Source organism: Pipra filicauda, unplaced genomic scaffold, assembly GCF_003945595.2.
Source record: "Pipra filicauda isolate LSUMZ 115617 unplaced genomic scaffold, ASM394559v2 scaffold156_size1729456_pilon, whole genome shotgun sequence".
Lineage (NCBI taxonomy): Eukaryota > Metazoa > Chordata > Aves > Passeriformes > Pipridae > Pipra > Pipra filicauda.
In genome coordinates, this window is record NW_024104062.1 from 1,144,933 (window position 1) to 1,171,726 (window position 26,794).

At 41.6% G+C, this 26,794-nt stretch overlaps 1 long non-coding RNA gene across 1 annotated transcript in view; it reads left to right on the forward strand.

The window, feature by feature from the left end:
* Window positions 1–1,964: 1,964 nt before the first annotated feature.
* The window catches only part of LOC120322806, a 50,756-nt gene continuing 25,926 nt past the window's right edge, over window positions 1,965–26,794 (forward strand). Inside the window, exons 1-2 of the long non-coding RNA XR_005562731.1 lie at window positions 1,965–2,085; window positions 2,819–2,905. This is a non-coding gene — a long non-coding RNA (uncharacterized LOC120322806). The remainder of the gene's footprint in view (window positions 2,086–2,818; window positions 2,906–26,794) is intronic.

Consider the following 26,794-nt stretch of genomic DNA (forward strand, 5'->3'; position numbering starts at 1 on the left):
ATGATAGGCTGACCCTTAGTAACACAAATGCGTCACTTTGTTAAGTGTTTCCACTCATTTATTTGACTAGGATTGGTAGGGCAAGGACATATTTCTACCAGGGAGAAGGTGTTTTCTACAAGCAAGCAAAAGCTAATATGAAGCTTGCTACCTTCTCTCCAGGACTAGCATCAAATACTTGTGGGAAAAAAACCCATAGTGTTGGAATGTCAACCTCATGGCATTAGTGACAAAATAGCCATGGAATTCAAAGACGACAAACTCACCTGTAACACACTGGATAGCTGTACAGCTAGATGCTATACAGATGGAGGGGCATTATGCCTAATCCCATTTGGTGCCTCAAAATATGCAAATTGAAGGCATTGTGTATGTACTGGAAAGCATCTTGGTCTTTTAAAAAACTGCTAAAGCCAGTACAACAAATGATTGGCCTTCAAAGACTTACCTAGCTTAGTATCTCAGACCTGGCATAGGCACTTGAAACCCCAGGGGAAAGCTGAGTAAGTCCTAATGTACCCCAGCAGTTGCACAATGGACTCTCTCATGTTTCCTCTTTCCTGAATGAAACAGGGGTAAATTCAGGCACAAGGCTTTTCTTAGTTTCACATCTCCAAGAGGAGTCATTACCTCCAATATTCAATGCCCTTTTATCAGAACCTGTTGCACCTGTGAACATGACAGTCAAATTCAGAGCTTTATTTGCTCAGGTTGCCTAACATAACTAGACTTTGGAGTTATATTTTATTAATCTTTTAAACAATCAATAATGAAGAGGAATAATCTTTTTTGGAAAGCTCCTTTTATCCCAGAGGCCTTTGGAGAGGTTTGCAGACTGCCTGCAGGGAGCATGAGGCAGCTGTTTAACAGTGTGCAGCTTAATATGTGCTGGAAAGTAAATAAAAAATATCACTTGTTACTTCATCTTCAGCAGAAAATGTGGGGAGATGAAATATAATGATTCTGTAATGTTTCTGCAGGCATTTGTCCAAGACTGCAAAACACTGATACTGCTGTAGTGAAAGATGGAACTTGAGTGGTACTGAAAGTAAATTCAGCTTTTGCAAAACCAGCCCATTCGTAGCTTTTAATGCGTGTTGCCTGCCCTTCCTTGTGTGGGAGTACTGCAGGTATGGGTGCATTTCCTTCAGCAGCAGGCATCTGGCAGCACTGAGGTGGGGACCTTCAGAGGTTTGACCTGAAAACAGAGCAGACATTTCTGCCTGTAGTGGCTATTAAGCACAGGCACTACGCACTATGGGAAAGGCTTCCATCCTTGTAAGCAAAATGCTGCAATTCGGACTGGATGTTTTCTAAAGATCGGGTCAAACAGAAATGAATCGGGAAAGCCCTAATGTCTCTGTGATGAGGAAGGCTGGACTAGGTGATTGGGTTGTGTTTTCTTTCTGGCTCTGTTGTTTGCAAAATGCTTCACAGTTGAGGCTCACAGTCCTTTTGGATTACAAATTGTTCTGCTCCCGAAAGGAAGGATCCATGCCAGTGGTTAATTTTCAATACAATTTGCTTTAATGTTGCAGTTCAGGCTCGTTTGCAAATAAATACTAAGGACTATCCATTTTTGTTTCAGTCTCAAAAGCTGCTGAACAGTTTATTCAAAGAATTTTAATGAATAATAAAATAAAAATACCACACATAGGCAGAGAGCGGGCTTGGAAATCTTAACTAGAAAGCTTCTCAAAATTATAAATGACTCAAAGACCTCATGGCTGGCTGGGATCTGAGCCACCAGGACATCTTCACTGTTGCGAGCCAAGTATTGTTACTGATTAAGCTTTACAGGGAGTTGTAAGAGACAGCCCTCTGTCTGCTAAGATCTCTTATATCCCTTGTGTTGAACATGGGAGACACCTTGAAAAAATGGGCAAAACTAGCATACAATGGGGAGTAAACACTGGCAACTTGGACTATTAAATTACTGCATGAGCCACAGCCAATGTAATCCTCATTCTGCACCTCTGCAGAGTGTCTTTATGGAAGCAGATCTCTTCAATTTGCACCTGTGAAAACCTTCTGAATCTAGACAAAGCCTGAACTACAGCTGTTGTACAAGTCATGCCACATCAGGTATGTTATTGTTATTGCTATTATTAGTACTAAATCTATTTCCGCAGATTGATCAACAGTGTGGAGTGTGTAGTTATCCATGGGAGTCTTGGTACCACCAGATGCTCGGAACAGAAATGGATGACAGCTGCTCAACAATATATTAAATGCTTTGTGATTTATGCGCATTTGCAGAAATCTCAGAGGATTGCCATTCTTTGTTTCACTGTTTACCATCTTCAGACAAAGCATACAAGAGTCAATGAAAATAGTCCCTGTTGAATGTTTTTAGAATAGCGATCGGTTTTTCCACAACGTTTAGCTTTGTGGTCCTCTCTTTCTGCCTTTCAGTGAACATGTCAGTGGTGTTGAGCTGCAGATAAGTGGTGTTGTCTGGGAGAAACTCTAACAATGCTGGCTCCTCGGCAGCCTCCTACACACAGCTGAGGTGGCAGAGTTTGAAGTGTGCTCTGTTTTTCTACACAGAAGTGGGGGTAAGGCCGTGTCTAGCAGGAGGGAAAAAACCCCAGCTCTTGGTTTGTTTGTCAGAATAAGTTTTGATCTGATAATTACTCCTGTAGACACTCAGCTGCATTGGCTGAATTCAGTTTCATTTCTCTTTAAATACTGCCACCTATTTCTGTTTCTCCCTCTGCCTTATGATATGATCCTGGCCATGGCTTTACCTCTTCTGTCCTTGAGTTGTTCTCTGCATCTCACTGACTCCTGGTGTTTTCTGTCTTCCACATTACAGATGAGAAGAGCTAAGAGTGATAATCAGAGTACAGCAGAGCTTTTGAATTCCAAAGCGCTTTGCCTACATTCGTACTGCAGATGACAGGTGACAGTTTTTATTTCCTAACCTGAGGAAAAATGGCCCACCTGTGCTGAAAGGAACATTCCAGCCATTGCTTGAGGGTGGAGTGCTATGCCAGGGGCCATGCTGTGCACAGGAGAAATGGTGTTATTTCTGTAGACATGTTTCTTCATGCTTTAACCTAACTAAACAGTCAGATGTAATCCCATAGGACACATGTAAGCCTAAGCTGCTAGGAAAACTTCAGGGCTGCAGACAACCTTTTTGTTGACTTTCTTTTGCATGTGGTATATAGTTTTGCCTATTATGGAAGAGACTTGTGAAATAAGGGCCATTCCTGAAGATCTGTGATCATGAACTCTCTGCTGGAAATGTGTCTATCTTGCTAGGTGGGCTATCTCAGTCAAATTTCTATTTAGAAAAACTTGGCAAATATTAGCAGAAAAAAAATTTGCTCTGAGCCAATGGTACCACTTACACTGGGTTCAAATACCTTTTAAAATACATTTGGCAAAAAAGTGCAAACAATTTCACTGTCATTATTTTAGCTGATTTTGATCTCACTAAGACTTCACACCATCACATTTCTGCAGTAGGTCTCACATTATTGTGCAAATATTACTGAATAATACTATCACTTCAATTTCCAGATAAAATATGTGACAATAACTGAGGGAAATGGTAAAATCCAGGTTAATTTTAGACTGGAGTTCACATATTTTGTTAAATATCTTTGCTCCCCTAAAAAGTGTCCTTATTTTCTGTCTCTCCTTCCTCCCTGAATTTTCACTTTCTGTCTTATATTCTTGTACACTGCCCTGATGAACTGTTGAACAGCTAATACATTCCTTCCCTGAGGGGTTTCACTCATGTGGTTAAATTGTCCCTATGTTTTGAAGTTTATAGAGCATTTTGAAGCTTTTCCTGGAAAGATAAATTTGTTCCTGAAATTATTTCTGGATATAAGAGCATGCCAAAGTGACCTTCGCTTTGAAGATACTTCTGAGTCCAAAGGTTGCCATAGTTATAATGCACTAGAACAAAAAAGCAGCTGGATCTTTGGTCCGAAAATCTGAAACTTTGATGTTTGGCTACAATGTCTACATTTGGAGTACCTTTCTAGCTGGTTTCAACGTTGGGGATCCTGTTGTTACGCAGTGGTTGTCCACAGAACGTGCACCAGTAACTCTCCTTTTTTTGGGACTGTTGTTTAATATCCAGAAAAGCTAAGAAATATAATGAGTATTTCCAAATAGTTACTTTCCCATGAAAATAATTACTGTAGCTGGCACAGTGGTTGTTGGCATTGCTGTGTCTGTGTGATTTGGAGAAGACAAGAGCCATCAGTGTCATTCAGTGTAAGGACCTACAACAAAACTAGAGAAAAAGCTGGAGAAGTTTTTTGCTCTTTTTTTTTTTTTTCTTAAGAGGAAACTGACTGCTAAAACAGCCTCTTTGTGAGCAAATGGAGAACACAGTTTTTGTAGCTTTTGGTTGTAAGGGTCTCATACTACTATGAAATGAGCACAATTTCTGTGGTTATCAGGTGTCCTTATTTATTTGTTTCTCATGTGCTGTTTTACAACTATACTTGTATCTAGCAGTTCACCTAAAAAGTGAGTTTTAACACTGCACAGTGGCAAAACAGAAGCAACAAAATTCTTATAATTCCTGTCAGTTGCCCTTGAGCAGCTGTAAACTGGAAGTGGGTTGGTGATGAGTGAGGGGCTTTTGCCACCAAAAAAGACAGACTCATGCAGGACTGAATGAGCAATGGATTCATATTCCCATACCATCACTCAGATATTCTCAGACAATTAGGCAGGGAAAATGAATTTAAAATTGAATACTTTTTGATACAGCTTCTTGAAATTACTTTTATTAATCAACATTGATTTTTAAAACATTTTTTACATAATAGTGTCATAATTTTTCCTGTTAAAGAGAGTAGCAGGGAACCTGGCAAAGGCTTGGGAACTAATGAATCTGATTTGGTATTCTACATGTCATGGCCCAGAAGCCAAGCTGTGACAGATTTCTTTATTGAACCTTCAGTCAGACTCTTTGTGAGACTCATTTTGTAAATGAGGGTTTGTAAGCCGTGAACATGGAAAAAGTTCACTGTCCATAACAGTGGATGGTTCAAGGGACTGATTAATAGCAGTGAACAAAGACTTTCACCTTGAAGGTCGCCAATTCAGATTTAGCCCAGTCTGGCAGTGACAGCAACTTCTTTGCTTCTCAGAACTGTAAGGGATAAGAATAATAGACAGAAACCCAGGTGGAAAATTGCACCACGAAATTATACATGGGGGACAAGAGGGAGAACTCTCACTAGGGACATCTAGTATAAGGATTTAACTTGTCTGCTGATCTCCCTGGAGACCAGTTGTGTTGCAATGCCTGTAGGAGAAGCCTCTCTCACTATGTGATCTCTGTGGGGAGCCTAAATGGACTAATTAACTTAACTGGGTCATGTAAGTACTGTCCCAAACATGAGTCTTAGGTTTGCTGGGAAGACTGAGAAGCCTTTGGGTGACATTGAGAAGTGCTTCTGCCATGCTGCATGTGCTGTGGCACATGAAGTTGTGTGCACAGAGAGTCTGTGAGCTTTCATCACTTCCTTGTCATGGGTATTTCCTATTTCCCTCCATTATTGTGTCTCTTCCTGGCTTTGGAATCCATCTGTAAGATTGCCAGGAAAGAAACTGTTTCCTGCAATCATGCAGAGCTTGGACCATTGAAGAGAGCTGAACCTCTTATTGCCTCTGATTGCTATTAAAAAAGCAACATGCTGTGTGGTGAATAAGGAGATAATTTCACTGATGCTGCTAATGCGGATTCTATTTTGTTGAAAGATTTCAGGGACTACATTATGACTGCCAAGAAAATGTGACTGCAATAAACATGTTCCAACTCTGATTTCTTATGAACGTGCAGAACCTGTGAAGATTTGTTCATGAAATGAGAAATTGATCCTGAAGAAATAGAAAGATTCCATCTCTAAACTGATTCAAACATACCTCCTGGATTGATTGGCTAGTCAAGAATCCATTGAAGATTAGGAGAAAAAACCTGTATCCTGTCTTGAATTAGGGATGTGGCCAGATGTCAGTTGAGGGGGGAAGACCAAATAAAGATCACACAATGAAGTGAATCTGTAGGAACAGGGAGAAAAGTGTCATAAGGCAGCTTATTGCTGATTAAGCATCAGGTAATCATGTCATTAATCAGAAAATCAAAATCAGACTTCTGGTTGATCAGGTCAATTCATTTATTCTTATTAGCAGCAAAGGGAAAGATGGTAGGGGTGACTGGCGTGCCTTCCTCATACTGTTTTCCAGGTAACTTGGGAAAAGAAGGTGCCAACAGAAAATGAATGTGAAATAAAGTGTGAAGGATGGTGTAGTTATGACTCCTAGGACAACGGGGTTGAGGGTATCTGCATAGAAATGAATGAAGCAGTTAGTAAACACATCTTACTACTGTGAAAACATGTTTGCAGTTAAGCTGAGGCACTATTGGGGCCATGCCTGGAGACGAACTTACCTTGGTCACATATGTTGTCACCCTCGGAATCAGGAAGAAAGTATGAGAAGTGTTATCTTAATAACAGTGGAATAAATCCTTTATTTGAAAAGATCATAGCTCTTGGGTTAGTGTTGAAGGCCCCAGCACCAGACACTAAGATTGCACCTCCAGGGAGACCAATGCAACTATGCAGGCAAAATGGAATTTTACTTTGCAAAAATTATTCCTCACAATGATATTTTCTTATGCTTTCCAAACACTCTTTACTGAGTACCTTCAAAGTAAATTTAGCTTCAAAACATGCTTTACCCTTCTTAGCACCTCCTTGTGTTTGCTGTTGCCCCACTTGCATTATGTCATTATGGAATTTAGGGCATGAGTGGCAAAATGTGATTTTAACAGTGCACCACTCACAATTGGAATGAAAACTGCTAATTATTCGCTAGAAAAGTTAATGAATGTGAATAACAGATACATCTGAGAGTTTTCCAATTTCATAAATACAGAAATGGTGACATTCATTGTATGATTTATTTGTTGTGAAGTGTTTACTTGGCTCTGCTTCTGTGTCTATAACACCAAACCAAAATTAGTAGGACCCTAACAGACTTTCTCATGAGATAGCCAGAGCTTCCTTTTTCAAATATGTCTAGAAAATACCACAACAGCTTTTCTTTTGACATTTTAGTATTTCCAGCCTCTGTTTGATCCCAGAAGCCGAAAACTATCAGAAAAAACAAAAGCATATGAGCAGGATTCCTTAAAAGAGACCTTTCTCAAACAGAAGTCACTGGTAACCAGCGATTCCTTCATCAAATCCAGTCTGTGCCTGTGTCCTGGTTTGCAAGAAATCACATTGAACAGCTATAACACTACCTTTGGGACCCTACCAATTTTAAAGCCTCCAATGAAAGATCAGGCGAACATCAAAAGGTGAACTGTAATCAGTACTGACTGATTTTTCCTGAACCATTTCTTCCGTATTGCTGGAAACAAAATATATGCTACATACTGCAGCAGCCCTATGAGAAACCTTTATTTAAAGAGACCTGTGGACACCCAGCACTGTGCTGTAAAAACTTACCTTGACCTTGTGTAGCCTAGCTGTCAACTTGGACCTTATCTTGCCTCTTCATACTTGAGCTGTGAGGACTCTCAGCTCAAGTCCTCTGCAGTGGCTTTCAGAGTTGTTGGCTCTGGAGTTTTAAAGCAGCTAAAATAAAGTTTTATAGTAGACTTCCAGTACCTAAAGGTATCCTGTAGGAAACCTGGGGAGAGACTTTTTACAAGGGCATGGAGTAATAGGACAGGGGGTAATGGCTTTAAACTGAATGAGGGTAGGTTTAGATTAGATACTAAGAAGAAATTCTTCACTCGGAGGGTGGTCAGTCACTGGAGCATTTTGCCCAGTGAGGCTGTGTATGCCTAATCCTTGGAAGTGTTCATGGCCAGGTTGAATGGAGCTTTGAGTAACCTGGTCTAGTGGAAGGTGCTCCTGCCTATGACAGAGGAGTTGGAACTATGTGATTTTTAAGGTCTATTCCAACCAAAACCATTCTATGATCTAAAAAAGGAAAACATCCCTGAAATCCTGGTTTTGTTTTACTTTCATAAATCTTAAAACTTCTGGGGGTATTTGATATTGTTGGCTCTGGTTATTGAGCATTTTGTGTACTACAATGGTCATGTTTTCACAACCGGCAACTACAAAGGCTGGAGAGACTAGAAGAAGAAGAAGAAGATCTCTGAGCTCCACGAGGTGGAATATTAAGTAAAACACTGGTTTTATGAGAACTGGACATATTACTTTTGGCTAGAATAATTTTCTTCATAGTAGCTAGTATGGGGCTGTGTTTTGGATTGGTGCTGGTAACACTGGGATGTTTTTGTTATCCCTGAGCAGAGCTCACACAGAGCCATGGCCTTTTCTGCCTCTCACTGCACCCCACCAGCAATGGGGCTCAGGGTGCACAAGGAGCTGGAAGACACCACAGTCAGGACAGATGACCCCAACTGATCAAAGGGATATTCCATACCATATGGTGTCATGGTCAGTTTATAAAGTCGGGGGTCAGAAGGAAGCAGGGAGATGGTGATGTTTGGAGTGATGATGTTTTGTTTTCCCAAGTCACCATTGAGTGTGATGGAGCCCTGCTTTCCTGGCAGTGGCCTACCACTTACCTGCCCAGGGAAAGCATTGAATGAATTCCTTGTTTGGCTTTGTTTGAGTGTGTGGTTTTTGCTTTACCTACTAAACTGTCCTTATCTCAATCCATGACTTTTCTCACTTTTCCAATTCTCTCTACCATATCACTGGGACAAAATGAGTGAATGGCTGCATGGTGCTTAGTTGCTGGCTGGGGTTAAACCACGACACTAGAAAAACTCATTCCTGATCTTTTTTGGAGACTGGCCTCATATAATGTTTGCTTCTCTGTTTCCAGTATGTGCTTGTCAAAACATTTCACTCTTCCTTTCCAACTTATGTGGTGACTGCAGATGACTGCAGCTCCTCCCTGCCCCCCTGCCTTGTTTTGACTTGAAAAGCGTAACTCATCTAGGTAACAGATGCTTCTCTGCCTAAAGATGCCATCTATAATGGGGAAATTATCTTTTGAAATGGAAAGGGAACATTAGCCTGGGCTTTGACATGTCAGATCTGAGAGGAGAGTGGAAGTGTTCTGGCAGCGACCTTGGACAGAGCCAAGCTGGTAGAGTTGCCATGACAATCAGCTTGTTTATCACATCAAGGTCCCCATAATCAAACAGCAGAAGATGTAGTTCAGAGAGCACTGAAAGTAAAATATACATATCAGTATGTACTAAGTTGCAAGAAAAGTGGGCAAAGAGATCAAACTGTTTCTGCAGTTTATTCATAGGTGAAAAGACTGAATCTCGTTTTGGTTTAAATAAAATAAGTGACAGAGATTCCAGCAACTTCAGAGTCAAGAGGTGATACTGATCAAAATACATATATTATTGTGGTATGAGTACAAACTGAAAGATGTGTTCAGATATGCAGGATTCATACTCAATTCATTTGAAGAATTATCCACGTTAGTTAGTGAACTTTTTTATTCTGCCCATTTTCATTCAAAGAACTGGTCAGGCAATCAGAAAATAGTATAAGTCTGGGCCTTGGTTTGAGTGGAGTGAAATAATCCATAAAAGCTGTGAAGGCTTATTACATAAGACAGTGTTTGCCTAAAAAATATATATCACATTGTGGGAGGATCCAATTTTAAGAATAAGAAGATTGGAACTATGGGATCATAACAGATGGATGCTTAAAAGTTTCTTAATTCTTACACTGTTATTGATATAAGGACAATTCTGTGCTATGCAAGCTCCTACACAGATTTACCTGGTTACAAAGATAGCAGTATCAGCCACTTAGTTTAATTTGGAAGAAAAGCAATAGCTTTGATTGAAAGACACAGGCAGCTCCAGGCACCAGTTTGTATGAGATGTCTGCTGTAAGTGCTAACCTGCTTAACCTGATTTGGAGGGCCAGGCCATATATTACTGGACAAATCTTTCCCCTTGGATTCACAAAAAGTTTCTGCACTTCACCCGTGACTGCAGATCCAGTAGATGCAAATGAGCAAAACACAAATATTACACACAAAGGGTGGGAGCTCTGGAGCAGGAAAACTCAGGCAGATCCCTTACCCTTCTGACAGGCACTGGGACCCCAGTTCTCTACAGACGTTCTGCCTCCCCATGCAACCGGCCTTCATGCAGCTTATGGACTGGGTGTTTGTACACACTGCTGCTTTAGTTTGCCCCGGAAAGCTTCAGAAACAGAGAAATGAGCATACATGAGAGAAACTGAAAACTTGAAGTCAGGTTCTCTCTTCATATGGTAAGACAGAGAGATCTGAAGGGGTTAACAATACACATAGCTAAATAAGTCTAAAACATGCATCAAAGTATAATGTTATAGCTGAGTAAATTATATGCTTCAAAAGATCCCTGCTTAAATATTTAGCGAGTGCTGGCTATGCATCTACTGACACCATACTGTGTATATTTGAATGACTGGAACAATTCCTGAGGTTAATTACTAAACTAACCAAAGGCCTTGGCTCATTTGGAACTGATGGAGAGCGCTGCACTTATTGCCCAAATTTATCAAGCAAACACAATTACACTGGTCATGACACATGACTTGACTAATAGCACAGATATATTGGACTAATACACCCTGCCTTGGCATGTGTCTCTCAGCCTCAGAAACTGTCACGTGCCATAAGATGGGAGCTGATGCAGGAGGGAAAGCAATGCCCACCCACTGGACATTCTCCCCGATACCTTGATTTTAAATTACATTTGCACAACTGGACACTACAGAAATATATGACACTATCTTCCCTGGAAATTTGGGATACATCTCTAGTTACTTCTCGCTAAATGGTTTTCTATTTGTAGGATGCAAAGCAGTCTAGTTGGCTATAACAAGGGGATCAATAAGCAAGATGAATGCATACCACTGAGGTCTGAGATGATGTCTGAACCAGCTGCCAGTGAACTTTCACCAGAATTTTTGGTGGGAACAAGCGCTGAGAATAGCCGGAGCAGAATGGCTCCCAGCCATCCGAGAAGCCTGATGCAAACTGCTGATGTAACGCCTGCTCATCTGCCTTTGCTAAGACTGTCAGATACACTGACGGTGTAACTGCATGTCAATGAGCCATTGCCACATGAATCAAAAGATCTCCTCACCAGCTGACTTCCTCTCCAAGCCAGTGTTGGTGCTTTGTTCCCTCACCTTTCACTGCATGTTTCTGCACCCTGTACAGATGTCCTTGTTCTGGAGATTTCTCCAAGAGACACTTTCTTTACCTATAGTGAATGTCTTTTTACATATGCATTCTGCCAGATGAACAGAGAATCACGAACCTGTAAACAGATATGAAGGCAGGGCAATAAATCTATAATTTCCAAGATTCGTTAACTATTAGTCTGAAAGTCTTACCTTCTAAGGTAGTAATAATTGTATCCTTAAAAAACATGATGATGTTCCTGATTCAGCACTAATGTAGATGTGTAGTTATGGACATCCCTACTTAATAAAGCCCTCAAATATATGATCAAATCCTACTAAAGCCCAGTTTTAAGAGTTTAGCTGAAGTGGCACTTAACTCATTACTGCTTTAGTAGTCCCTCTACAAATCCTATCTAAATATGAAATAAGGATGCAGAAATTCTCATCCATGGCACTAGAATGATGACTTTTATTTACAGAGGTAGTCCTGAGCACTATTTGCCTTTAGAATAGTTGTCAATTTTTGGTTAATCAAGCCTGCATCCTTCTGACTCTGTAGTTGAACTGTCTGCAGCACCTTTGACATTGAATTTCTCAGCCTCCTGTACTATTTTGGCTGTGAAGAAGGGGGTGGCAGTAGTGGTACAGTACCAGCCTTTGGGCATCCCATCAGGTGGCACAGAGGCTCCTGGCAGCAACTGCAGCACTCAAGTGCCAACTGAGAGGATGCACATGTGGACATCTAACCCAGAAGTAGGAATGTGGCTCATGCAGGTTTCACCAGCCTCCCTTGCTCTTCCCTAGTTACTGTGAGATGCCTGTCCTGCCCTCCACCTCCCCCTGCTAGTTCTCTGTGACTGCATTTGTGATGTCCTTGTGCTTGAGCTTTGCTTTTGGTCACAAAAATTGAACGGGAGAGCCCAGGTGTCAGATAGTTGCCAAGTTTATCTGTTTGCAGCAGGAAAATGGGAAACCTGATTGCAGAACTAATGTAGGAATACTTGAGCTAAGAATCATAGAATCACAGAATCTTGAGCTAAGAACCATAGAATGGTTTGGGTTGGAAAGGACCTGAAAGATCATGCAGTCCAACCCTGCTGCTGATTCAGAGTAATATGTTTCTTAAAGAAAAAAAAAGAAACCACATTTGAAGCCTGGACAGGCTTTATGATGATCCTTTTAAAGTTTGAATGTGGGTGTTTCCTGTAGCAGGATTTGGCAGAAAAGACAGCTCTTCATTATGTACATTTTCTGTATCTTCTGCTTTCACAATCAAAAATAAAATGTAATTTTGACAATTGTTTAAAAAAGAAGAAGAAAAGGGGGAGAGGGAAAAAACAGGTTGAAAGCACTCCTTTGCTCTATCATAGGATAGTTTTAATGTGTTTTTGTGATCACACAAGCAGTCTGCCAAACTTCCTCTGGGCACAGATATTACTCCCCCTTTTTTTGTGTATGAATGTGAATGAAAGTTCAGTTATTTGCTGGAGCGAAAAGCATTTTGTTCTCTTTAAGCAGGAGCCAAATTTCAGTGTGTGCCAAGGAGAAAGTAAGATGAATGAAGCCCTTGCACCATGCTAGTAAGAAGTCAATGCCGTCTTTGAGGACAATTTATCTAGATGCCTACAGCTCATGACAGAGGCACCAGTAGTGCTACAAAGCCAAAAAACTTAAAATCAGGCAGAGAGACAGTCATTAAAAGAGGTGTTTCCCATGGAGCACCACAGAGACACTGGTCTGCAGCAGCAGGTGGCAGAAGCAGAGCTTGACAAGGATCTCTACACTTCAATAAGTGCATCCCAGTGACAACCGATACCACTCACAGTGTGTTAAGCCACCTGCTCCTCTCCCTGGACAAGGTCTGGTAGCCAGTCGAGATGCATGCAGGTAGAGAGGACACTTACTGAGCCTCACTTCATTATCTACTGGTTCCTGGTTTGGACAAAGAGCTGCATTTTGCTGCTGATTGTAATTGCTGGGCCTGGTCTGCATGCAAGAATAACTCATGTTCAAAACTCCAAGCCATCCTTGTGTGACACTGGTGATAGCTGAGATCACTGGTCCCTTCAATAAAGTCCTTCATGTCTTCACTGGCCTGATTACCACTGACCCAGGGAGCTGTGCTTGCTTCTCAAACTTGGTAGATGTTTCCTGACTCTAGCTCCCATAAATTATTCTCCCTGAGTCTGAGCTATTCCCCAAGATTCTATGAAGACTTAAGAATTCTTTGGCTAAAATACCCTAATGATTCAGGATTGCTATGATTTACAATCTTAATTAGATCCTTTTGTGCATTATGACTGAATGTCTAATTGTGGGATGGCTTGTTACGCTTTTCAACAGGATTTCTGTCTCATTCAGTGAACATGATTAGTCCTGCTCTGGGGGGTTCCTTTTGCTATATTTCCAGTCCTTAGATGGCCTCTGAGTTTATTAGTCTGACTACAAACCTTGTGTACAGAGTGCAGGTTAAGGAGAAATTTGGATGTGTCTCAACCCCTTCTTATGCCCTGATTTCCCTAGTAAGGAAACCCTGGCACAAAACAAAGAAGGAAAACACTGTATTCTCCAGCCTGGATGCTGCAGGTAAGGGAAAGCACATCTTGCACACCCTTCATCTTTCACTGCTGTGGACTTTAGGAGCAAAATGCATCGGGGACCTGGAGAAGACAGTGGATGGTGCTGTCATGGTTGAATCAGTGTGATGCTGGAAAAATGGATTCTGTCTGTACTGCAGCCCCAGGGCTTGTGTGAAATGCTAGGCAGAGAGATTCTAACCCTGTGTGTTCCATAACCTGCCTGTGCACAATGCAAGCTGTGGAGTCTGTAAAACAGAAGAGAGAAATCAGCAACTGGACTCAAAGCAATTAAAGTGCCACAAAACCTAGCATCCCCTGCCAAGTCAGGACTTTCAAATGAAACACCCAGCACTGCTGGACATTTCAGATGTAATATCTCACTGTCTCAGTTCCCCATCTCCATGGGAAGTAGCAATACCAAATAATTTCTCAAGATTTGTTGTGTATATCAATTAATTAGTTTTTGCAAACCACTCAAACACTGTAATGCTGAATGCTTTAAAGAACTTGTGATTAATGTTGTCTTCAGAGTAAGTTTTCACAGTGTACATAAATAAGGCCTGGGGCTGTACACAGACAAATTAAGATAAAATGAATTACTGAACAGCTGCTTCTAGGGAAAGCAGATCCATTGTACACTCCAGGTGGTGAGAGTGCTTGAAGATGGTGTATGTGGGCATAAAATTAAAGACCATAACATGTGCTTTGCCCACACAGGACTGAAGCAAGCTTTTCATTGTTATCTTTGATTTTGCAACTTTTCAACCTTTTTCAGTCAATGTTTTTAATGTACTAAATGTGCCAAGCCAAAGACACCATTCAAAGAGATAATTTATTTGTGTTTGGTACACAAAGTACATTTAAAAGAGAAAATAACCCTCTCACACAAATGACCGCAGAAAATGCTGGAAATCACGTGGGTGGTAGTGACAGGCTACTGTAACCTTTTTATGAACACTATGGAGGCCATGGTACCCTTTGAGGAGATACTCTTTCCTGTGTCTTATTGTGTATCATCCCTATTCAAAATTCTGCCTCCAGCCTTGGGTATTTATGGGAGTATCTTGGTACACTGTATTCCTGGGCAAGGAACCACCACTGAGGCATCTGCTGACTTGTCAAGGAAGGACTGGAAAAGAGAGAACTGAAAGGGGATTTTATCAATGCATATAAATCTCTTATAGATGGCTGTCAAGAGAACAGGACCAGACTTTTTTCAGTAGTGTTCAGTGACAGGTCAAGGGGAACAGGCACAAACTGAATCACAGGAAGTTCTATCTGAATATAAGGAAAACCTTTACTTTGAGGATGACAGAGCACTGTAACAGCCTGCTCAGAGAGGTTGTAGAGTCTCCTTCTCTGGAGATGCTCAAAACCTGCCTGGATGCGATTCTGTGCAACCTGCTCTACGTGAAACTCTTTTAGCAGAAGGATTAAACTAGAAGATCTCCAGAGGTATCTTCCAATTCCAGCCATTCTGTGATTCTGTGATTCTGTGGTTTTGTGGCTGATGATCCATATTTCACCTCCATCTTTTCTGCTTCAGAATTTGGGGGCTAAAATGGTACCCTGGCTTTCTACCTACTGTTGAGAGTTTGGCTTTAATTTAATGTGAGCATGAGCTGTGGTTACCAGCAGCATTAAAACACTAGACTATGCTTTCTGGCTCAGCTTGAATGTCTCAGGAAGCCTACTGTGTGTGCTTTCCAGGCACAAAAGGCACAGTCACCCTGGAGCTGGCACCAGCCCTGCATCCCTGCAGGGGGGACAGCAGATGGGGACAAGAGGGGACAAGACAAATGAGCTGGTGCTGCTGGCAGAATGTCTTGGAGAAGTAAGTCAGAATAGCTCGGACTTCTCTGAAGTGTAATCTGGTCTAGTAATGAATTAGCACACAGGAGCCAGTGAACTTCTAGCCCTAGGGTTTGGTGTTCATCCCCAAGGCTGAATGAGGAGGATAGGTTGCAATCCAGCTGAAGCTTAGGTGTCTTCTGTCCTCTCTTCCTTCACTTGGGTACATGAAAAACACGCGGTCAAATCATCTGGTGGTGTTTTAGCCACAGAGAGCCTCCACAGGATACCAAACTGAGCAACTCACCAGGGACTTTGGGCTTTTTTTCTGCATGAATGCTTCTGCTATAGCTCTTCCTGGGAGACCAGACCCAGAATTAGCAATGGTAGATTTCTGCCTCTCATCCTCTTCCTTGCCATGTGCACTGTCTTGCTGTACAAGATCTGAGCACCCTTTTGCATATACTAGTATTTTTTCGTGGAGGGAATCCAACCTATACTAAATTACAGGTAGGCCAATCAGAACTTGCCAGTTCAGTGTAAAAACAAACAATCTCATCTAATTTTCTGCATGTATGTTTTTCCTGCATATTCTTTAGCTTTGCCTTGGCATTTCTATAGCAGCAGGAGACTATTATCTTGTCAACATTGGTCTATTGCATTGACATTATCTCTTAATTACACAATTACTTTGTTATGTACTGTAGTACAAGCAATAAAACATTTGAAGTACTTCAAGCAAATATAGTTTTAAAGGTTTAAAAGAAAGAATACACAAACCAACTCTGATTCAAACTCTCTTCTAAGTGTAAGTATTTTTTTGTTTTCTTAATAGATTAAGGAAGTAATTGTACAATTAGTGCTAGAAAGGTGAAAATATGTTGCTTGCTGGGATTGGTAAAATGGTGGTCTTTTGCTTCTTATTCTGGTAGACAAGTCAAAAGAACGGGGCTGCTTTATTCACATCACTCCTGGTCATATCACCATGGGACCCCTCAGAAAAGAACTGGGTCCAAACCAGCTCACACCGTATGGCTAGAGGCATCCTGACAATGATCTCCATCTGCTAACCATGCCATTAGGGAAGTGACTGCAGTCTTGGGTACCTATGGGGTCACCTCTCAGCACCAGGTACAAATTTATGATAATGCCACTGGGTTTTCACTTCAGAGAAGCTAACCTTGGATACCATACTGGCACTGTTTTTGCCTGAAGGTGTGCTGGAAATGCAGCTCACAGCCAGGTAGTCTGGTAACTCACTCCCATACCTGCCAGGTTATCACTTACTGGCAGCTGTGTCACACCCCGGACTTGCCCCCAAAGAAGTCAATGGCACTTTTGTCATTGACCTTGAATGACAGCAAATTTGGTACTTTGTAACCTAGGTAAAACTGGTGCATTTTAGAAACAAATCTCCTTAATCTCTTAAAAGTCTAACATTGCTGACTTTTAGACTTAATACTTTTTCCTACAACCCTTGCTTTGCCTCCTGACAAAATCAATATCTTAAAAATAAATAAATAAGCATACAGTGTAAGCATCTAAATTGAAAAGCAGCAGTTTGCAGAGCCATGCATCTTTAATCTGGATTTAGTCAGCCAGACAGAGCGAAGCTTGGCAAGACCCCTCAGGCAAAAATTTCAACAAACTTTCTGTACTGCACTTTAGAATGACATCAGTCCTTTCCCCATAAAAGACCAACAACATCGGAATGCTCCCAGTCATGTCTCCCACAGCTCCTCTCAGCCTGCCTCCTAAGATAAAAGAGGAAGATGGTGGCTGTTGGCTTTGTGTCAGCACAAAAGAGGGGGGAAGCCCAAGGTTGGTGGGGGGAAGAGTTGCGATGAAGTAGGAGGAGCAGGCCACAGTTGCAAACACCTGTAACAATTTCACTGAGGTCCTTGCATTGTGTCAGCCCCTCTCTGAGAGGAAATGCATTTGCCAAGGAGGGTCCTATTTCCATGGTGGGGGCTTTGTTTTTTTGATTTTGGAAGAACCATACAGGGAGGATTCGGGCATTATAACTTGAGCAGAACAGCTTTTCTTGTTTCATCTGTAGCATTCCTAATGTTGCCAGTCAAGAGATGTACAAACATGTAAATGAAAGATACTTCCAGCTGCTCAGCTCCTCACCCACTCCCATCACCAGAGAACTTTAACTGCGACCCTATTATGTGAATAGCTATTTCTAGAAATAAAAAAAATGTTTCATAATGTTGCATTTTTGGGAGAAGGATGAGAGAGGAAAAAATGCAGGTCTGTTATACATCGCTCAGGGAACAAAAATCAGCAATTCTGAAATACAATCTGAATGCGGACATTACAGTAATGGCCAATGAATAAGGCAGTGAGCCGAGCATGCAGGTTTTTACACCAGCCTGTTTGCTTCCTTGGGATTCTCATTGAGTTTGCACACACAGTTTAGCTAAAATTCTATGGCTGTTTTGCACTGAAATATTTACCAAAGGTAGAGACAAGTCTAAACTCCACTGAGATCTCAGTGGAGATCTCAGCTCCCCGTGACGTATTGGAAATGGGTTTGGGCCCATTCAGTCTTTGCAAAAGTGTGAATATTTTTTGGAAGGGTTTTGAAGGTAGAAAATATTAGCATTTTTGGGAGAAGGAATCTTGTGCATAGAACCAGCAGGGAATGAGTGAAAAAACCAAGGGAATGCTTTTTCTTGCACAGAAATAAATGTTTCCTAGTAACCCCTTGGTAATGGGTCAGAAATTGGATTGAGATTTGTTTGTCCTTCTGACATGTTCATGTCTGTGTGGCTGTGTGTTGCATGTACTAACTACTCTGGCAATCCCAGTCTCAGACTCTTAAAATGTTTTCATAATGGGATTTTTGTGCTTGTTGCCTTTGGCCTGATGAAGCTATAATACCAGAGAAATTCAAAGGCAGCAGATGCTGAACCCTAGCTCTTCTTTTTTTCACCACATGGATGCAAATATCAGCTGTCAGCTAGAGATTATGCAAAATAATTAATTCTGAATGATAGGGATAAACACTTTTCAAACATCTGCATTAAGAAGAAAAAAAGATGATGATGAAAATCAGAAAGACAGGGGGGCAAGGAAAGCATAAACAATTAACATGTCTGGGTTGACCTGAAAAGAAAGGGGTATGCTTTGTGAGCAGTGTTGCCACAACTGCTGTATGCTATAGACAAATATGCTTGTTTTTCCCTTCTCCTTTTTCACACTGCTTCTCAGATAGGTCCTTCCCTCCTGTCCCACCTCTGAAGCTCAGTGGAAAGTGATTTATAAGTGTCTTCTGAGACATCTTATTTTTCAAACCTCGGATTAAATTTAGTTTCCAAATGTTCTTCATAAATTTTGATATTTCATGGTGAAAGATATTTATTGAACTGTAAAGACCATTGATTTATTTTTTCAAAATGACTATTTGATATGAATTTGGATTGTGGTTGTTCAGAATTTCTTTATATTGAAAATAAAATATGAAATATTTTGACACATTTAAAGTTGATTAACTTTTTATTCTAGTTGAAGAATGCAATGAAAATACAGTTTTCTTGAGCAAAATTCCTGACCTATTCAGGTATTGTATTTTGCTTTTTCTGCACATGTGCTGTTTTCTAGCAACCAACAGCCCTGCAGAACCGTGGGGGAACTTTGGTCTTTTCCTCTGCCTATTCCCCCGGGCTAGGAGCTACTGTACAGTATATCATAAGCGTTTATTTTTTACTTTCTTTCTTCCTTTTTCAATCTTGGAGCATACCCACCTCACTGTGCTCCCACTCTTTTTAGTCTTTCTGCTTTGTCTGCATTTCTTTAAACGAATCATTTTTTTGCATCTGTTTCTGTGAAAAGGAAAAAGTAAAGCAAAACAAATGAGCTCTGTGAAATGTCAAGGAGGTTGTTAAACAACAGTCTTGAGAACGGCGCCTTAATTGCATCACTAATGGGAGTTTTTATCTAATTGAAAAGCAACGAAGCAGATCATTTTTTTGTTGTAGTTTCTATTAGACACTGCCTGAGAAGTGGAGAAACGAAGAGGAACCACAAAAAAATCTTCACAAGGACTGGGGGTCTTGTTGCCCGGTAAGAGGGATGTGCCTCCTTGGAGACATGACTGCCCACCTTCCTTGCCATTGGAAGCATCAATGCTGCCTACAGAACCCAGCAGGAGGTTTAAGCAGCCACGCAAAAGGGGTGGTGGGCAGTCACTAGGTATGCATCAAAGCCATTTCCTCGCAGGACGGTGTAATACCTGCTGAGGTGGAGAGAACTGTAAGTCTCAAGTTTCTGGAGTTTTCAGAGCCTGTTTTTATGAAAGTTTTATTGCTTAACACCGCCTATCTGCGAGGAGTTGATAGTTGGGCAGTTGGAGCAACTTTATTTTTTTATGAGCTTTAATTAACCTTGGACCATAGATTGAAGTGCACAAAACAGTACTCTGTACTTAGGATACCTAAGGGTTCCCGTATCAAGCTTACTGCCCGTGTGAAGATTTGCCCACACACATGGGCCCTGATGTGTGTGACAAGCATTGCAGTTACTGGCTCTAGAATGCACCGGGGGTGCTGTCCCTCTGCAAATCTGTTTCAAAATACATGCACAAGCAATCAGCATTTCTCATTTCTCCTGTGAGAGTGGATGAGCATGTGAAAATTGATCTGTACTTGTCCAGTAAGTCCTACCCTCCCATCTCAAGAAAACCTTGTCAATCAATTCCACAGCAATGAGTAAGCTGACAATAAAACTACAGGCTGATTGGGAACCAGCCTGGAGCAATGGCGTTGTACAGCCAGAATTTAATAATGTGGCACTTTGACAGAGACAGTGAGATGGGATTCTCACCTCACCGCTCCTTTGAGAAAGAAGCATACTATTTTGGGGACTCTCTTGGGCTATGGGGATGGGAAACGAGGGACCCCTTTAGTCAGGTAGGTTAACACCATTGTACTAAGAAGCATTAGCAATCTGGCCTCAAAAAGGATATGGGGCTTTACCCATAGCATTACCCATTGTTCCCTGTAGGGAACTCTTCTTGTTCCCTAGTAGGTGTGCAAATTACCACATTTGGTCCAAGGATGATGGGGATTCAGTGGCAGGGCTTAAGACTTAACTGTGTTTGCTTTTACCTTATCAATTAAAAGAAAAGGTGTATGGTTTTCTTGTTCTCATATATAACTTCTGTTTGAAAGTAGATATCACATCAAATTGGTCTGGAGGCTTAGAGCTTATCTGCACCTAATATTTATGAGTGTTTGTGGTGCATGAGTGAAACAAATGGTAACCTAAATTGTACTTGGAATAAGAAGGATCAATCCAGCAAACAAAACAGGCTCTGATTCTGTTAGCTATACAAATAAACAAAAAAAACCATGCAGAGAATAATAAATATCTCCAATTTCAGCAGCTTCTTTCACTCTCTGAAGCTCCCCCTAGGAACTGCATACCCAGGCAGAGATCCCACCAGACACCTCTTTGGCTATGTGCAGTAACTGCAAGTTTTGTATACAGTCTTTCCTAGCAGCCTGTCCTGCAGGTGCTGCACAATTAACCCTAATCAGATATAATCAGAAATTGAGTAATTGAGTAGCAGCTGAGTAGCAATTGAGTAGCAAATGCTGCTAGTTGTCCGAGCAAAGGAGAACAGACTACCCAGTGAACTAGCTGGGGAACAGAGCTTGACGAGACTCTGTGTGGAGAACTGATGCAGACAGTATTGTTTTTCATGGAAGAGTGCCAAGGGTCCCTTAGTCTTGATACATAGATAAGAAAATCTCAGAATTTGTGTCTCATCTGAAATACCTCTGTACCAACAGTGAATAGTGATCTGTAATGATACACTGGGGTGATGGTTTGGTACAGACTCTGCTAGTAAGACATTATTTACTTTTTCACCTGCACCCCTTATGCATGTCAGCATATTTATTTTCCTGAGAAATATTCTCATGTCTGTTAGTAGAACAAGCTAAGCAGACTTTTGCAATAATTAATAAAACCAACTAGGCAAATTAATTTTACTTAAAAAAAAAATCCTGATCGGGATAAAAGTCTCAGCACTGACAGTCTCCTCAGGGAAATTCCGCACAATTACCTTTGGATATTCCTAGCGTTTTCTAGCAGCAGAAATCCTGCAGTATTTCTGAAACAGAAGCTGCTGTGCCAGCTTCCTCCATGCAGCCTGGCTCCATGGCAGCTGCCAGATGTGCTGCCAGGAGTCTGCAGCTCCCAGAGCTTTTCAGCACCACAGCTGTGCATTGTATGCTATTGCTGCACCACAGAGGAGTCTCTTGGTATAAGACAGTGATCTGGGCCATGGAACTGGGATCCAGGGGTGGTTTTTCAGACAAATTCCTTGAGCTGAACATTATGGATGGGGTGGTTTTGGGGCAACCTCTGACATTTCTGGTGGCTCTGAGGTTACAGCTCAGAAAAGGGCTGCACTGGGAACACATACATGGCAGAGTGGTGGCACGTTGGAATCTGCTGCTGCAGGACACACATCTATGGCAGCACATTAGCATACTTCCATAGATGACAACAGGGGCATGGTGGCCTCTGCAATCTGAAGTCTGGGCTCAAACTTTCAGAGGCTCTTAAGGCTCCTGACTTGAAAGCAGAGTTTCCTCATCAGTGAAAAAGGGAGTCTTGTGATCTAATGAGAACTGTTTGAGGGTTTGTGGCTAGCTACGTCCCCTCCTTAATTTTCTTTTTTTCTTTTCATTTCTAGTCAGATAAAACAGTGCAAATGCAAAGAATAGTGGAGGTGTTGAAGCAAATGATTTTTTTTTCTTAATTATGATGTGAAGAAAATTACACATTTCACTTTAAATGAAAAGTACTATTTGAGGAACAGATGATGTCCTGGAGATGTTTTCTAAAATTGAATTTCTATTCTTTCCTTCAAAAGATATCTCCAGGAATGTGCTCTATTTCTGTCTGACTTTACTGAGGATGTATACAAATATTCCCCCCCATAAAGAATGAAGAGAACAATAAGTCTTTTCAGGTCACTCTCCATGATTCTTTCTTCTCTCCACATCACCCTTGATGTTATCCCACCTCTGCTGTGCTGGTGATGCTGCCCTCATCACTCACTAATTACATCTCCATAGAAGTACCTCCACTCTTTTACTCCTCTCCCTGTGAATGGGCATCGTTGCTCTCTCACCTCTATGAGAGCACTGCTCTGAGTTACCATCACGTGCAGGGCCTGACTGTGTGTGGGAGGAGTTCCCTGAAGGGGGCCTCCTGCTATAGTCCATGAAATTCTTCTTTCAAATTTCTCTACCCCGATTTCAAGGAAAAAAAATTATGGGGGAGGCGTGAGCCCTGCTTATCAGCCTGAGGTCATGTCCTCCCTGCTTCCTCAGTGTCCTAGTTAGGACAACTGAGACCAGTTCATCATGGTATGGGTGTAACCCAAAACTGTGTATTCTATAGCCTTCCATGCCATTTCCCAGAAACTGTTGTGAATAGACTATTCGCACCCTCTGCCCATAGAGCCTGACTCCTCAGGCTACAAACTAGGTGTTAAGAGGCCTGTGAGACAGGAGGATGCTCTTGTCCTCACACCCTTTGTGGAACTCCCCGCCCTGAGGGAAGCACTGAGCATTCCTGCCTGAACTGGAGGATATATAATCTTGGAGTCTTAGAACATTTTTCAGCCCCTCGTGGGATCCAGAGGAAGGCTGCAGCTCATCGCTCTCAACCAGACTTAGACCATCACTGGACTGCAATCACCACTTTTGACCAGACTGCAACAGCTCTCCCACCAGCAGGTTCTTCCCCTCTCCCTCTACTTTGGACTCAAGCGGGGCCCAAGGAACACCACTTTGTTCATGCCCCAGGGTACTGGGTTATACATTTGGGTTTTGTGGGTTAAGACCAATTGTTTGTTCGTATGATTGTACTTACTGTATTATTGTAATAAATTGTTATTCTGATTTATAATCTCTCCTTTGAGTTGAGTTCATTTCCCCTGCTGGTTAACTCTTAAACCAGCACACCAGGCACCCCCATGGGCTTTCTTGCACATGCCCGTCTTGACGCAATGGTCAGTGTTCTTCTTGGGGGCTTCTATCCTAGGTATTTGTCCCTCTACTGTACATACAAATAACAGTATTGTTTTTAATGGGCTGTCTGGGCTGAAAATAATTTGGATCCTGTGTAGAAGTGTCTCCAACAGCATCTTAAGGTGAAGGGCTGAGCCTATAGAGGTGCTCACACCAGAAACACTCCTAGAAAGAAAGTGGCAAGAGCCTCTTGGAGTTAATAATAATAATAATAATAATAATAATAATAATAATGTTACAGAACTAAAGCAGAGGAGACAGAAGTCATTAGGAATGAAGAGTGTTATTGAAGTAGAGTAGGAAGGTATTTTAGAGAACCTGGATAAATTAACAAGGGAATGATGGTGAAAAAAAAATTTATATACACAATAGGCTTATGATCAAAAGCTGAATTAGTGAACATTAGTTAAGAGGATTAAAAAAAAAAAAAGCTAAATAGTTAAGATAGGAATAGTGCACTGGCTTTGAGTAGATTGTGGTTTATCAGCCTGCAACTTGCGCTCTGCAGAGAGAGAGCACAGAGGAGCTGGTCTAGCAGCAGCAGCACAGTGGGGACTGCTGGTGCTGGGTATCTCCTAAGGACATGTCCCACAGGTGCATTTGTTGGTGAGGCTGTGACTGAAGCACAGGGCAACCTCCTCATGCTGTGTGTGCCCCTTCAGATTTTGTAGAATTCCCTCTTTATAGGGCCTGTTAACATCCTTCTGCTGGAAGTTGTATCTCTGTGAGTGGTATTTCAGCAGACACCAGGGACTGTATTTGCAAACCTGAGTGTTTGTAGTTATTTCCATCCTTTTTTCCAGAGAGATATTTGGGCACTTACGGTACTCAAGCATGTAATGGTGCTTGCTACTCCACCTTGTAGTGAGGAAGAGACTATTGGCACCTTTTGAAGACAAGTACATTGCAGGAAAATTTGGGGGCAAAACTCATGACAGTACAGTCAGTATACAACTTGACTTCAATTACTGAGCAGTTTCCTTGCTCCTTTTCCTACTTACCTCTACTAGAGTTGTGCTGCTGGCATTACTAAGTGGACTTCAACAGTCCTTCAGAGCATCTAGGTCCCAGTTCTCTATCACCACTTATTTATCATGATTTAATGCTCTTTTTCATGTGAAGGGGAAGTGGTTTCCAAGTAGAGACCAGTCTGCAAAGGGCATTGTCATGACTGCAAACCTGAGGCCCTGCAGTTTTGAATTGTCCAAGTCTTCCTAAGAAAAGCAATATTTCAGCAAGCAGTGCTTGGAGACCCACTTGCAGTAAGTTTTCCAAGACCTAGTGGTCTGTTATGGTGGCTGGGCTTCACTTTTAATACTGTAAACAGCTGGCAGCTGTGAACAAAGGCTGTCCCCAAGTTCCACCCAAAATTTCAGCTTCCTATACGTCCTGTATGTTTTCTGTCTTAGGGAATTGCTATGCTTGCACATAACTACATGAGGTTCTTATTCATATCATTTGCTACAACTCAGTTATCCTCACAGGCATTGCAATCACTGAGGCCTGGAGCTTTGCTGATGCTCTGAGGCCTGTCCCAGGAATATGAGGCACTGGGTTCAAAAGATGCATATGGACCTGTGTGTGAAGGCAACCGGAGATGGAAAATGCTGTTTTGAGGCCACCTGCAATGCCTCGAAAATAATGTTATTTATTTCTGAGTGAAAATAAAGTTCTGTGAATACTTTATCCACCATTACAGAACATTTCAGATTGGAAAAGCTTATAGAGGTGTTTTTCTTCTAGAGCATATTTTCTGTTCTGATGAGACAATCCCACCTTCCTCTCAGAGTTCTTCCCGGTGAAAGATACTCTTAGTTATAGCTAATGTTTTCATGAAATGTTTTAACTTTGGAAAAACACTGCACTTCAATAAAAATACTTCATCAAAAATATTCTGACCAGCTCTGCATATACAGGCTTTTTCATTAGCATTACAGAAAAAGTATTTTCTGCAAAGCTACTTACATTCTTAAGCTGTCATTATGCCCGCAGTGAACATTCTCCTCCTGCTGGCTGGCACTGCAGCCCAGACCCACCAGGGTGTAAATCACAAAACCTGAATTAGCTTCATTGATGAGCTGCAAGAAAACATTTATCCCCTGAGTCAGCCTGCCCCAGAGGAGAGTCTGTCCCAGTGATTATTGCTGTTCACTGTCCTGCATCCCTCCTCTGTCCTTTTATTTCTTCGTGCTCCTGTGCTTCCTCTCGAGGAGCAGCAGGCAATAGAGAGCAGGAACTTTTTTCACTCCTTCAGCAAGAGTGATTGAGACTTCAATTTCTTGCTCTGCTTGTTGATCCAATGGAGCTAAGCTCATCTCTTTCATAATTCAAGGGGATGTGACAAGGCTCTCTGGGGACTATCCCTGCACACTACACAAATGAACAGTCCTATAAATGGTCAAACAGTTTTCCACTACTTTGACTTCTCTGTTATGTTGCTCAGCTCTCGGAAAACAAAGAGGATCACTCTGTTTCAGTCCATAGCATATTGAATTTGAAGAACTCTTTTGTCCCCTCTCCTTTTTAATGGTTGTTATATAGTTGTAATAAAAGATGTTTCTCATCAAGAGATGTCCGTATGCTCCTCCACTCTGGGAGATGCTGCTATTCCCATTTATGCATGGGGACACTGAGTTGGAGACAAGTCCTCTGTGTGGGTTTTGTAGTGCTGAGCACTGTCAAAGTTGTGAGGTGTGGAGCATCCAGACATCTCCTCCCAGGCAGAGCTGGTAATAACACTCCTTGGAGAATGCAGCATATTTTCCTATGACTGCTGAGCAAGACAGTGCCACAGGAGTGAACTCCTGGACTAAGGATCAACATGGGAAAGACTGAGAGGGTCGTTGACTGATTTTCCCTCTAATTATGCCACACGACACTGACTAAGTCTGTTTGAAGATGTCTTTTCCCTTCCTCACTCCAGATCTACTCTTTCCCTTGCTTTTTCCTCAATTATATTGTCTCTATGTACCCTGTGGTGCTCCCTCACCCATCTGCACACACTTGCCAGGGCTGTCTTTAAAGCAGGAGATTTTGGTGTGATTAAGCATGAAGACAATGTTACCAATGTACTGGTCCCCCCAGAATCCTGAAAATCAGTATATTCTCATATTTTCATATACTTCTCACTTCCTGCTTGGGATGCCCAACCTGCAGAGATGTTTTGGAAAAGCTTGACACATTTGTG